Genomic DNA, 10,282 nt, shown 5'->3' with positions numbered 1-10,282 from the left:
CTTGTGGTGCCCCACCTGGAGTACTCTGTTCAGCTCTGGGGCACACAGCATAAGAAGACATGGTCCTGCTCAAGCGGGTCCAGAGGAGGGCCACAAAGATGATCAGGGGGCTGCAGCAACCTCCCCTGTGACAGGTTGAGAGACTTGGGGTTGTTTAGCCTGGAGAAGACAAGGCTCCGCAGAGACCTTATAGCGTCCTTCACGACTTAAAGGGGGCATACACCAAAGGATAGGGCAGGGACTTTTTATAAGGGAGTGTAGTGATAAGATGAAGCGTAATGGTTCAGTACCACTGAAAGAGGGTAGTTTTAGATTAGATAATAGGAAGAAATTACCTCCTGGGAGGGTGGTGAGACACTGGAACACGTTCCCAGAGGAGTTGTGGATGCCCCTTGCCTGGAAGTGTTCAAGGCCAGGTTGGATGGGGCTTTGACCAACCTGATATACTGGAAAATGTCCCTGCTCATTGCAGGGGGCTTGCAACTACATCCTCTTTAAGGTCTCCTCCAACCCAAACCATTCTGTGATTCTACGGTCATGGCAACATCAACAGCTGTGGAAGCTGCTATAGATGCCAGCACTACACAAGGACAGCAGGTTGAAACACTACCCTCCCACAACATCTTTCCCAAAACAGGAGCCAAAAGGTTCATCAGACAGTATTCAGCAGTCTGCATGTCACCCCCTCCTACCAACACATTGCCTACGGCAATCACGCAGCAGCACAAGGGACTGTCTCTGCTGGGAGATAGTCGTACAAACATTGTGGGCATTTCAATACCATGTAACTATCTCAAGACCCAGAAGGCCTCCAGCTCCAGATTCTTGGAGCCTGGAAAAGAATCCTGGGCAGGAACACTCTCTGCCCATCCTGCCTCATGCTTTCCTCCAGGCAGCCTCCACTCCCCACTCTCCAACATGCGTTCTCAAGAAAAGCACATATCTCCCACTCTTGTCTTCTTATGGCATAGGCCATGGAATTCCCAAGGATTTCCGGTTCCCACAGACAAGTCTTCCCACTGCTCAAAATCAACCTTCACATCAGGAAATGCTCAGGCCCTGCTCAATGCCAGTGCCAGAATCACCTCCACGACATGCCACAGTTTCCTTTCCCGGCTCAATCCGACTTTTGCTTATGCTTCCCATCAATGAGACCACTGAAGAAAACACACACAGGTATCACGTACACATTGTCAGCAAACTCTCTGCTGACGACCCATCATGTCTGGCAATGCTTCAGCTCTCTCCAAGGGAAATGTTGCAGACCTGGGAGCAAGACTGTTTCTACGGGTGACATTGTCACAGCTCTAAATAGCAATAGCATCAATTTTTGCTCTGAAAAAACAACCCAAGAGTTGATGAGCACCCCACTGCAACAGATGACATTGACTACGTATCAGAATCTGGTTTGGGTTTTGTTTTGTTGGGTTATTTTGTTTGGGTTTTGTTTTGCTTGTTCGGTTTTGCTTGTTTGTTTGTTAGTTTTTCCCCAAGAAGATGTTTCCAGGGCTTCTGTAACCATGAGGCTGTTGATTCAAATATTAGAAGAACATCAAAACAGACCAGTGTATGTCACATGACTTCCCTGGCCACGAACAAGAGACCAAAACCTGGGGGATGCTGGAAACAACAAAATGAAAAGGAAATTCCTGTCTCTAACAGCTACCTTGTTGGGTGACACTCTTCTCTCTGAACACTTTACACTAGCAACTAGCCTTACAACACACTTGGAAAAAAACAGAGGAAAAGTCCGTATTGCCTTCCCTACTTTCATAGTTCCTCCGGTGGGCGAACAAAAATGCAGAAATTACACCACGGGGAGAGAAGACCCTGAACACCCAACTGTCACCTTCCATCACAACTCTCGCAGGAGGGAATCAAATAAGGACGAGGACAGAGTTTATGACAAGAAACCACAGCGCATACCAGCACGGTCAGCAAAAAGCAACTCTAAGAAGCAGTAAATAGTGCCTGGGAGACTGCCACCACCACAGCCTGCGTGTCTGGCACACCTTCAGCAAGCTCGGGTGGAAATGCTGCACACCAGCAAGCCCGAGCGTCCGCAAAGCTGATGTCGTGGCACCTCACATCGCAGTCGGCAGGGATTTCATTCCACGGGACAACAGCCCACAGCCACGACGGCAAAGCTCAGCTTCGGACGGCCACCGCTGCGGGGTGCGGCAACACCTTGCTTGCTTCCTCCCCCACACCGAGAGCCCGGGGGCTCCGGCAAGGACGCAAAGGTCCCGTGAACACCCTTAAGAAACACCCGCCAAGCCCGAAGCACCCGCCAAGCCCCCACCGCCTGAGCTCGACTCCCACCAGCGCCTGCCCAGGGGCCGGGCGACCAGGGCCACAAGAAGGGGGGAAGGGGCGAGAGGCGACAAAGGGGGGGGGCACTGACCGTGTCCACGAGAGCGGGCGCCTCCGGCTAGCGTCTCCTTCGCCGCGGGGGCCGGGCGGCGGCGGGAAGTTGGGGCTGAAAACCATCAGGTCGCTCTTGCCCTCGCCCTCCGCCACGCACAGGCTCCGGGCTCTGGCGCTGCGAGTACGACCAGCTCCCCCACTTCGCTGGCGCACACCAGCGTCGCCGGACCGGGCCCCGACAGCAACGGGCCGCCCGCGGCGCCCACCGCGACGCCCCGTACAGCACCACCGCCAGCAGGAACAGGCTCGACAACAACCGCGCAGATGGCCACCACCAGCCACACGTTCGGCGCCGCCGCCGCCGCCGCCGCCGCCGCGCCGCCCATCCGCGCCCGCCGCCGGCCGCAGCCCCGCCCCCGACGACGACGAGCCCGCGGCCGCCAGCGCCGCCTCGGCGCCCTCCACCAGCGACACGCTCAGCGGTGGCCGTGGCCGAGCGCGCCGGCTCCCCGTGGTCCCGCACCACGATCACCAGCCGCTTGCCGCGGGCCGTCCGCCTCCTCCAGCGCCCGCGCCGTGCTCACCTCGCCGCTGTACAGCCCCACGCGGAACGGGCCCTTCCCCCGCGGCTCCCACAGCTCGTAGCGCAGCCACGCGTTGTAGCCCGAGTCCGCGTCCACCGCGCGGATCTTCGCCACCACCTGCCCCCGCCGGCGCCCCCCACGCCGCCCACGCCCACAGCGCCCCCGAGCCCGAGCCCGAGCCCGAGCCCGGCCCCGACGCCGCCGAGCCCGCGGCCCCGCCGCCCGGCCCGCCCCCGGCAGCCGGGAGCAGCGCCGGCGCGTTGTCGTTCTCGTCCACCACGAACAGCTGCACCGTGGCGTTGCCGCACAGGCGGCGGCTCCCCCGCGTCCACCGCCCGCACCTCGAACTGGCAGCACCTGCACCTCCTCGTAGTCCAACGGCTGCAGCGCCCACAGCCGCCCGCTCCTCCGCGTCCACCGACACGTAGCTCGACGCCGCCCGCCACCCCCCCGCCCGCCACCGCGGCCCCCGCCCACGCCCTCCGCCACCGAGTAGCTCACGCGCCCGTTGCCCGCCTCGTCCGGGTCCCGCGCCCACAGCCGCGCCAGCTCCGCGCCCGCCGCGTTGTTCTCCCGCGCCAGCACCGTGTACACGGCCTGCGCGAACGCCGGCGCGTTGTCGTTCACGTCCGACACCGGCACCCGCACCCCGCGGCTGGCGCGCAGCGCCGGCGCCCCGCCGTCCTCCGCCCGCACCTCCACCTCGTACTCCGACACCCGCTCCCGGTCCAGCGCCTCCCGCAGCACCAGCGAGTACGAGCCCGCGAACGTCGCCACCAGCCCGAACGGCGCCGCCGGCCACACCGCGCAGCGCACCCGACCGTTCGCCCCCGAGTCCCGGTCCGACACGCTCAGCAGCGCCACCACCGTCCCCACCGCCGCGTCCTCCGGCACCGGCACCGACAGCGACGTCACCCACACCTCCGGCGCGTTGTCGTTCACGTCCAGCACCTCCAGCTCCACGCTGCAGTGACCCGACAGCGGGGGCCAACCTTTGTCTTTCGCCTTAACGTGTAAGTCGTAGAATGTTTCTGTCTCAAAGTCCAGGGAGCCCGTCAGTCTGATCTCCCCGCTGTTCGTGTCGATGCTGAACATATCTGAGGCCGAGGGAGGCACAACGTTATCAATTTCATAAATCACCTCGCCATATATTCCCAAGTCCGCATCCGTGGCTCTCACCCGGGACACTAACGTCCCCTCTAAGGTGTCTTCGGGCAAAAGGACTTTATACACCGACTGGTTGAACTGGGGCGCATTGTCATTCCACCGTCAGCACCGAGATCACCAGCTCCATCGTGCCCGTCAGCGATGGACGGCCCCCGTCAATCGCCGTCAACACCAAACGGTGCTCAGCCATCGCCTCGCGGTCCAGAGATTTCGCGAGCACCAGGAACAGGGATTTCCTGTTCTCATCAGAGGATTTAACATCCAGCGTAAAATACTCGCTGGGGTTGACGGTATAGGAGAGCTGCGCGTTGGCTCCGACGTCTGCATCCGACGCGCCCTCCAGCGGGAACCGAGAACCGGGGGGGGAGTTCTCCGGTAAACTGAGGTTTTTCCGGGCGGCGGGGAAGAGCGGGGCGTTGTCGTTGATGTCGGTCACCTCCAGCTCCACGTGGAAGACGCGCAGCGGCCGCTCCACCAGCACCTCCAGGCGCAGGGCGCACGGCGCGCTCTTCCCGCACAGCTCCTCCCGGTCCAGCCGCGAGCTCACCACCAGCGCCCCGCTCGCCCCGCTCACCTCCACGCTCGCCCGCCGGCCCTGCGCCACCAGCCGCAGCCGACGCGCCTCCGGCTCGCCCGCCTCCAGGCCCAGGTCCTGCGCCAGCCGGCCCACCACCGTCCCGGCCTTGGCTTCCTCCGGCACCGAGTAGCGCACCTGCCCGCCGCCCAGCGCCCAGGCCGCCTGCAGCACCAGCACCCGCACCACGGGCCCCCAGCACACGCCATCGCCGACGCCGCCCGCACGGGCCCCGCACGGCTCCCCGCCGCCGCCCGGACGCACCGGCTCGCCCGCCCGCCCCGCGCCGCCCCCCCCGCGCTCACAGCCGGGCTCTCCGCCGCACCGGGGCGGAGCCGCCTCACCGCTCCCACGCCGTTTCTGAGCCTGCAGCGACACCGTGTGCTGCTCCGACGCCTCGCACGCTCCCCACGATCGCCAGCCCGCCGCCTCTCGCCTCGCTCCCTTCCGTGCTCCTCCTGCTTTGCCTCCTTCCTTTCTTTTTCCCTTCCTCCCTGCGCCTTTCCTCTTTCCTTCGGCCTTTCTTCTTTCCGCCCCCACTTATCTCTTCTTATGCGTTTCTCGCCTTCTTCCTTCCTTTCCTGCCACTTCTCTTCTTACTTCTGTTCCGTCTTCTCTTTCCAACCTCTTTCTGCTTTCTTCTCTTTCCACCTTCCATGTCCTCTTTCTGCTCTTCCTTCTCCTTTTCGTTCTTGCCCTCACGTGCCCAAGTCTTTACTCCCCTTTCCCTTCTCCTTCCATCCTTCGCTCTTCTCTACCCCCGCTGGCACCTCGCCAGTCGCCTCCGGCGCCGCGGCGGACACCGTCAAAGACGGGGCCAGCAGCGCTAATTACGGGCCAGCAGCGCCGGAGCGCGGTACTCTAACCGAGGCGGAGGCTGTTAGGGACCAACTCTCTTCATCGTCTACAGGTCACGTCACGCTCGTCATCTCCTCTACCGTCTCTTCTTTCCTTTCTTTCGTCCTCTTTTCTTCTTTTTACTTCCACCAATTCCTTCCTTGTCTTCTTCCTTCCTTCCCCTTCTGCCATTTTCTGTTTCCTTTTCTCCCTTTTTTCGTTACCCTTTCTTCTCCTGAGTCTTCTTCCTTCTGCCTTTCCTTAGCTCTATCACTAGCTCTTTCCTTTTTTCCCTGCCCTGCCTCATCTTTGCGTCCTAATGCTTTCTGTTTATACACAAACAGCCGAGCCATTGTATCTTCCTTTCTTTTTCTCCTTCACCAAAATAATTTCTAAATGGCTACAACACACTCACGATGAAGCATGGACACCCCTTCAGGCAAGACCTCTCCTTCCTCTTCCTCACCACTTTTCACCAAGCCTGACACAGCACCCTGAGTAACGAGCGTGCTAAGGTCCTCCACTCCGTTCATCGTGTCGATACAACGTTGGTGCATGCTGGTAATCTCTGCTATTGTCTCTTCCTTCTTTCTTGTTTCTTCTTTCTTGCATTCTTTCTCGTTTTCTTGCTTACTTGCATAGATTACTTCCTGTCTTTCCTTTTCCTCTTCCTTCCTGTCTCATCTCCCTTTTTTTTTTTTTGTCCTGCCCCATCCTTCCCTCCCATTCTTTTCTACTTCCACCCTTCTATCTTCTGTTTCGTTTTTCCATTACCAAGAAGTTTTAAAAATGTCTACACCACACTCACCATGAAGCACGGACATGCCCTTTGGCAAGAGCTCTCATTCCTCATCCCTATTACCTTCCATCCTTCTATACAGTAAACAACCTTCCTGTTTTCCTCCAGTCCATGAATCTGCACCTCCCCTTATCTTCTGGAAGAACACACTCTTCAGCATACCAGCCATCTCAAGGACCCAGCAAATCACAGAGTGAGGCAATCAGATGGCAAAGAACATCTCTGCCTCATCAGAACACAATCCACCACTCTCTGAAACACAAGCCCCAGATACAGGGATGTCTCATTAAAAAAGGGTCCACAGAGTCCAAACAACGCAGGCGAGTCTCTCATTCAGGAACACAAACCCAGCAAAGCAACCCTACAGGAAGGCCAAAAAAGGACAGGGCAACCACAGCTCCCAACCACCCTAAATATACCTCAGTTATTCCAGACTTATTTTCCACCTGCACACTGATGGCAAGCTCTTGCTTCCCATTCAGGCAGGCATGCACTGCCAGAACAACACAGCAAGAACCTCAGTACCCAGGGGCACAAGCGTAATACCACAGCATTTTTACTGAGAACATCTGCTCAACACCCAACACATCCACTCCATGAAATGGATTCTGGTCCCTCCTCCATACGTGCTTGCTGCCACACACTCAGGCTGTGCCTCGAAGCAGCAGGAAAGCTATGAGAGCAGGCAGTGGTGCTTTGCTGCTCCACACCTACAGGCGTTACAATCCTGGCAACATTCGGTTGATCCAACAGCAAGATACCAGGACAAAACAGGAACAAAAGTACATCTGCCTCTCAAACTCATCCTCTTCAGGTATGAACAACTTAGCTGTAGAATCACTGGTTGCTTCTTCAAAATAAAAAACGTTTTCAGGACAGCAGAAACAACGGCTTTAAGGGACATTTGCAATTAACATTATGAGAGTTTCCTGGGGAAGCTGGACACAAAAAAATTACTCATGTTCTGCAAAAGCCTGGAAAATGCTCAACAGTGCACAGTGCTCCCTTATGCACTTCTATCACAAGGAGAGCAGGAGGGAGACCTGAAAGCCAAGCACATTCTGTCAACATCAAGCTCAGCTCAAGAGAGTGGAAAAGCCATCCCCCACAATGATGACAAACCGCCCAAATGTCTGCAACCTGACAGCTGCCACAATTCCGCCTCCTGCATCTCATCCGCTGTTACCAACACATTGCCAATGCGAGAGAAGAGAAAACAAAACGATGGGAGGTTTTGGTAAGAGCAGCGTGTATTGGGTCTGGCTCAGGTGTAGTTAATTCTCCCCATAGCAGCAGCCCTTGTAGTGCTGTGCTCTGCATTGGTGGCTAGAAAGGTCTTGATAACACACCAGTGTTTTGGCTGCTGCTGAGCAGTGCTGGCACAGCATCAAGGCTGTCTCTCCAACATTTCACCCCCCTCAATGGTAGGTTGGGGTGGGGCAAGATCTTGGGAGGGGACATAGCCAGGACAGCTGACCTAAACCAACCAACCAGATATTCCATACCATATAATCTCAGCTCACATATAAAAGCTAAGTAAAGAAAGGAGGAAGGGGGGGCATTTTTGTTTTCCGGAGCAACCACTATGCGTACTGAAGCACTGCTTCCCAGGAAGTGGCCAGACATCGCCTGCTGATGGGAAGTACAGAATAACATCATTTGTTTTTCTTTGCTTTCACACCCAGCCTTTTCTTTCACTTTATTAAACTGTTCTTATCTTGACCCACAAGCCTTTTGTTATATTTTCTCTCCCCTGTCCAGCTGAGGAGGGGGAGTGATAGAGCGCCTTTGATGGGCACCTGGCATCCAGCCGGGTCAACCTACCACAGAGGGAAGAAAACCAAAGGAACCCGTTCCACTGTATTGAAATGGGAGAGGACAACAACAGGCACAAGGCTATGCAGAAATTCTGGAGGCCCTGAAAGGATCCCGGGCAAGTAACACTGTCTGCGGAGCCTCTTCTTGATGTTTTCTACTGGCATCCCCTATCCCACAGCCGGGGCAATGGCATCTCCAGCTAAGTGGACATTCTCCACTTCTTCCCCAATGACACAGACCATGTTCTAACCAGCATCTCCATTTCCCTCACGCAAGACTTTTCCCCACTCAAGGTCACACTCCCCATGACGCATGCCCAGGCCACACTTCAGCCACTCACAGGATCGCTGCCACAGCACCCGGGTACTGCTCCAGCCCCACAACATGCCCCACCTCTAAGCCCCGTTCTCAACATGACCCAGGCCTTTGCACATCCTCGCTTTCCCTCACAAATGGCACAGAATACATACGGAGGGCTGCAAAGCCGCACAGTGTCTGACAGACTCTTCCCAGCTGCCTGAACTTCACCCTGAATGTTTTCTGACTTTTCAAGCAATCTCAGAGGGAAACAACACTGCTGTGCATTAGAACGTAAAGATCCTTTGATTAGAGCTTGACAGCTCTGACACCTGTCCACACGGAATTTACTCTTTCAGAAAACCACACCAAACACCGAAGCAGAAGCACACTCACAATGTCCACCGCGTGGGAGAATTTGTACCAGAGAAAACCAGAGCTGGGCAGGCTTTGGCGTGTCAGTGCACAGCTCTGAATGACTTAAGCATAACAGGACACACCATCTCTACCCAGGCCAACTGTGCAAGTGAACACGTAGAGGCAATCGAGCACAGAAAGATTACACCCACCTCCCTACATCCCCTTACAAATCCTGCCCAAGGAGGATCAAGGAACCATCATGGCAACATCAACGGCTGTGGAAGCTGCTATAGATGCCCACCACTGCACAAGGACAGCAGGTTGAAGCACTACCCTCCCACAACACCCCGCCAAAACACAGGAGAAAAAAAGTTCGTCAGACAGCATTCACCAGTCTGCATGTCACCCCTTCTTAACAACACATCGCCTACATCAGGCAGGCTGCAGGGGAACCTACTGACCCTGGTGGGAGATATTCATAAACTCAAAACACATTGCGGGCATTTCAGTTTCACATACTGTCTCAAGATCCACAAGGCCTCATACTCCAGACCCTTGGAGCCTGGAAAGGATCCTGGGCAGGAACACTCTCTGCCCATCCTGCCTCATGCTTTCCTCTAGGCAGCCTCCACTCCCCACTCTGCAACACGCGTTCTCAAGACAAGCACATCATCTCCCATTCTTGTCTTCTTACGACATGGCCCACGGTCTTCCCTAGGATTTCCACTTCCCTCAGACAAGTCTTCCCACTGCTCAAGGTCAACCTTCACATCCAGAAATGGCCAGGCCCTACTCAGTACCACTGCCACGTTCACCTCCGCAACATGCCACACTCTCCTGTGGCTTCAGCAACCTCGGACGGAAACGTTACACAACTGGGAGCAATAATAGTTATAGGGGTGATATTGCAAGAACTCTAATGGCAATGGGCATAAATTGCATGCTGTGCAAGAAGAACCCAAATGCTGACGAACACACCAGGGTCACCAATGATATCTACCGTGTACAAACATTTTCACTTGAGTTTTGGGGGTGAGCTGTTTAGCTTTTGGGGGTTGTTTTGTTTTGGTTCTTCTTCTGAAAAGAGGTTTTTCCATCGCTTTTGTAATGGTATGGCTGGCGATGCAAATATTGAAGCACCATCAAAACAGGCCAGTGTACAGTCACGCCTCCTCTCAGGCCAGGATCTCAAGTCCAAAACCCAGCCGGGGAGGGCAGGACAAGAAAAAGGAAATACCTGCCTTGGGTCACACACTTCTGCCTCAACGCTTTATGCGACTAACTACAGTTAAAATACACTTGGAAAAAGAACACTTGGAAAACTCCGTACAGACTTCCCTACTTTCATAATAACCCTGTTGGGCAAATAAAAACGGAGAAACTACGCTATAGGATAGACTCCCAATTGTCACCTTGCATCACGTCTCTTGCAGAAGAGAATCAAACAGGATGAGGACAGAGTTTATGACAGGAAACCAC

The 10,282-nt window shown here is 55.8% G+C and overlaps 1 pseudogene; it reads right to left on the bottom strand.

Annotated features, from left to right (window-relative positions):
* Positions 1 to 1,117: 1,117 nt before the first annotated feature.
* On the bottom strand, positions 1,118 to 6,062 carry LOC115334449 (annotated as a pseudogene).
* Between the last annotated feature and the right edge of the window lie 4,220 nt (positions 6,063 to 10,282).

The sequence above is a fragment of the Aquila chrysaetos genome, chromosome 22, assembly GCF_900496995.4.
Source record: "Aquila chrysaetos chrysaetos chromosome 22, bAquChr1.4, whole genome shotgun sequence".
NCBI classification, from domain to species: domain Eukaryota; kingdom Metazoa; phylum Chordata; class Aves; order Accipitriformes; family Accipitridae; genus Aquila; species Aquila chrysaetos.
The sequence above is the reverse complement of the archived record's forward strand: the minus strand, read 5'-3'. Positions and strand labels throughout refer to the sequence as shown.